Consider the following 4,439-nt stretch of genomic DNA (forward strand, 5'->3'; position numbering starts at 1 on the left):
GTATCAATAGCTCTCGATTATAAGATTTAGCAAATGAATATTAAGATAATTTTTTAAAATGGTGAGCTGGAAGAGGATATCTATATGTAGAAATCAAAATTGTTTATAGCAAAAGCCAAAAACACATGATATACAAATTGTATAGATAAATTTATGGACATAAATAAGTATTCAGATTTAATCGGATCATACAAATGTTCTATTTTGAAAAAAATTCTGATGACCCATGTGTATATAAAAAGATTTAAGGTTAAATAATAGTTTTTCCGGTTGCTGTAGAAATCATTGTAAATCCTTGTGTTTACTCTTAACGTACTCTATATGGCGTATTGGGGTTGGATAGTCTTACAGAATGTAAATTCGCAAGATGGGTGATTTCGAATTCTCCTTGATATGGAGTTGTGATCGATGTGGCTACGAGGGATCATATAGTTTTGCTTTTTAGATTGTGCTTGAAGGCAATTAGGATGAAAGCTTTGACTTTGGTGAACAAGCATGTGACAGAGATGGTTTCAAATAGTAAAAGTTTCAACTGTCCCATCCTTGTTCAAGCTTTGATGTAGTTGGCATCTCAGCATTCTATTCTGTATGGAGAGCTTTGACTTTGGTGAACAAGCATGCGACAGAGGTGGCTTCAGATAGTAAAAGTTTCAACTGTCCCATCTTGGTTCAAGCTTTGATGTGGTTGGCATCTCAGCTTTCTATTCTGTATGGAGAGATGAATGGGAAGTTATTTTCCATTAACATTCTCAAGTGGTGTATGTTGGATGCCGCATCTGGTTTGTTGATTTTCCCATAGGAGCAGAAGGAGACAGAGGATCATGGTTTAAAAGAGGTTCAAAAGGGATTGGATGCCAAACCTAGAGAACCGCTTGAAGAAAGCTCAAATGGGGAACAGAATAGGATAGCAAATGAAAGTGTGATGGGCAGGGTTGTTTTTGTGTCCCAGGTGGCAACAGCGATTGCAGCACTCCATGAAAGATCCTTGCTTGAAGAAAAGATGGAGGGACCACACATTTCTCAACCGCTTGCTTTATCTCAACGGTATTGACTGTACTCACTTTTTTTCTGTTTTTTTTTTTTTTAACCTTCTGCAAACTTTTAAGTTATTTTTGAAAAAACCTCAAAGAATCCTTGGACTTTCAAGCATAATGTGCTGAAAATTTAATTAAAATTTACGGCCTATAAATGGGAAAAGAAAGTGGTAAATCAAAATAACCTTCGCAATTTGCAATATGATGTTTATTTTTTGTGTTTCTACCGCATCTTTTCCGGTGGCCACATTCAGATTGTTGATCGACTTCATATCAACAGAGTACTTTTTACTTGACAGTCAAGCCTACATTCAGCTAGCTTCAATTTGAAACCATATGGAGCAAATGGGGCATGCACTTCAATTTTCCTTCATGTTAAGCTTGACATCACGCAAATGAAAATTCCCTTTACTTTTCAACAGGGGGCTTCTGGGGCCTTAGCTTTTTCTAGTTTAATTAATAATCGAACTATTTGATTTCCTAACTAGCTGACTGATTATGTTTCTAGTATTATGTGCTTTCTTTAAATGATAATTTATTTTGGATATCTGTTTGAGTATGTGGTTACATGGTAGACCTACTAATACCTTTCGTTTGTAGTTTGTGATATCTTGTTCCTTGTGCTATTTGATTTGCGGCAACCCGCCCTGTGTATTTCAAATCTTCCTACTGAATTTCATGTATATTTTTTACCCCTTTATATAATCTTGTCTCAGTTTCATTTCCTTGACATATTTCACTTTCTAAGGTGCATATAAATGCTTACTTATAGTTTTCTGTTATAGGATAGCCGAGCATGATTATGTGTCAAACAGAGCAAATGAAAAGCGGAAAAATAATCCTCAGTATAGACCTATAATCGACCATGATGGACTTCCTCGACGGCAGTCATATAGCCAGGTAATGACTGATAACATTACTAATACTGTTTAACATTAATCAGCAGGGACTTGGTAGATATAGGTAAATCTCAATTCATGTACCATACACAAAAATAATAATAATAATAATTTGTTTCAATTTCTAGAAATCATCTTCTAACCATATTTGTAGCTGGAATTTATGCCTCTTAACTAGGTAATATCCAGGTTGTACTTTTTGGTTTCTATTGAAAAATCTAGTAGATCATGTTAGTATGTTTTAGGAAACTTTATATATTTTTAGCTTAGTGTTGATTTCTCTCTCTTTTCTAGAGCTTTTGTTTTGTATAAATTGATAAAACATTATGAGAGTGTGCCAAGGTGGTTCCAGTCACATGTATAGAGAAAACAAAAAAAGAGCAACTGGACTATAGACATAAAGAAAGAGAGTAGAAAGAAGTGAGAGAGGCAATGTTTTTTTTCACTTTTCTTTTTTGAAAGAAAGTCGGAGAAGTTTTATCAATTTAATTTTAGTTTTTGTCTTAAATTGGTAATTTCATGTCTCTCCGAGTGAATGATGTTTTATCACTAGCCATACAACACATGAAGCATTAAACAGCTGGTTCTGCAGTTATCTTGTGTTTTACTTCTCAAAATTGGTTTTTTTGGCAATGTAGAATGTTTCAGCTCATAATCTTATAAGATCAATTTTTTGGGTGTCTACACAAGGATACAAGCAAGACTAAGACTAGAGAGGAGTTATTGGCAGAAGAAAGGGATTACAAGCAGTGAAGAGTGTCATATCGTGGTAAAAAGGGGAAGCGGACAACTCTAGAGGTAAGCATCTGTTTTTCATATTAAATTTATAGTGCATATCATCCTCAACCTCTGTTCTGCAAGTTTAGGTATTCAGATTAGCATGTTATGTAACATACATGTTACCAAACTATTATCTACATATTAGTCGTTCTGAACCCAGGTATGGCTATTAATTGGAGATGGTTTTATTCCCACTTGCATTCTGGCTTTAGTTCATTATCTGGTTGCTTGAGGTTTAACTTTTGTCTGCTACATTTCATCGAAAAGATGTTCATCTTACCGTATGTTTTAAGCACAGAAGACTTGTTCTTTCCCCTTCTATTTTCTCCTTCTGTTTATCTTTATATTTTGAAAGGTTATTAGGGATCTTATAGAGGATTATATGGATGAAATCAAGCAAGCAGGAGGAATTGGGTGCTTTGAGAAGGAAACTGAAGGAGGAGCCTTTCCATGAGAATCACGTTATGCTTCTGATGTCACCGTGGATGTTGACAAGCCAACAAAAATCAATTATGGCTCATCTGCAGCAGGAAGTGGCTCAAATCATTTCAAAAAACAATTGCAATCTAATTATAGTATCCAATCTACAGGTGATTATGAAGAACCAAGTAGTGGTTTTCAGGATAACCATGGATTTCAAGAAGATCAGAGAAGTGTCAGTAGGCATAAAAGTGATAAAGAGTATTATTCTAGGAGCCCTGAAAAATGCAAGAGTCATGGCCAGTCACATGGGCAGACTCATCATCAAAGGGGGGGAAATGATTTGGAGGTGATTGGAACCAAGCATCATGATATTAAACGGCAATCTTCTAGCATGTCCAAGCGTCATAGATCAACTTCATCTGTGGGGAATTCTCACCACAGCTTAAAAGTTAAGGATAGAGACACCTATGAGAATCATGGGTCGCAAACTACATTCGAGGATAGATATGTTCCTTCAAAATATCATGGCATAAGTGAAGATGATGTCTCAACTAACAGCAACTATAGCAAGCCAGATAAATTGTATGTCAAAAATTACCAAGGGCTACCAAGTAACCATACTTCAGCGGGGCAGTTTCCTGATTATCATGAGCAATCAGAGTAGTTTTACCTTATGGAGTAAGTTATTTTGCATTTTTCTTAATTTTTTTTATCATGGTTTCATTTACAAATTTGGGAGTGAGCTTTTGTTTGTGACTTGTTTATTGCCACTACTTTGCAGTACGAAGTCATCATGCTTCAGCAAGTTTATTTACACCAGTATCCTCCTTCTGTATCCTTGACTGTTCTGTTTCACGTTATTGTTTATTTTCAATATTGCTTTTGATACTTTGCTTCTTTACTGCTTTCTTTTCTGTATGCAATCACAGAATTAATGCAAATAGTCATGTCATCATTTATATAGTTTTGCCTAAATTGTTTATACTTGTTCTCATCGTCAAGATATTATTGTCATTATTTAGATCTTGGTCTCACTTGAGGAACTATTAACTGCATTAATTGGCATCAGCAAATTGTATAATTATTACTGTGATAATTCACTTAATGCAGTTTCTTTCAGGTATGAACAGAAATTCTTTTATTTAATGTTGTGAATTAAATGAATCAAAACTAGAAACTTAGAGGATTGATGTATTGGGGTTAAAAATAGTTAGGTTTCTAGAGATATGCATGCCTTTTAACAGTCATGCAAATTCAGCGAGGACAAATGGATTCATTTTTTTTCCCCCTTTTGGTCATGAAT

The 4,439-nt window shown here is 34.9% G+C and overlaps 1 pseudogene; it reads left to right on the forward strand.

Moving 5' to 3' along the window:
- Positions 1 to 219: 219 nt before the first annotated feature.
- On the forward strand, positions 220 to 4,439 carry LOC132799376 (U11/U12 small nuclear ribonucleoprotein 48 kDa protein-like; annotated as a pseudogene).

The sequence above is a fragment of the Ziziphus jujuba genome, chromosome 9 (assembly GCF_031755915.1).
Source record: "Ziziphus jujuba cultivar Dongzao chromosome 9, ASM3175591v1".
NCBI classification, from domain to species: Eukaryota; Viridiplantae; Streptophyta; class Magnoliopsida; order Rosales; family Rhamnaceae; genus Ziziphus; species Ziziphus jujuba.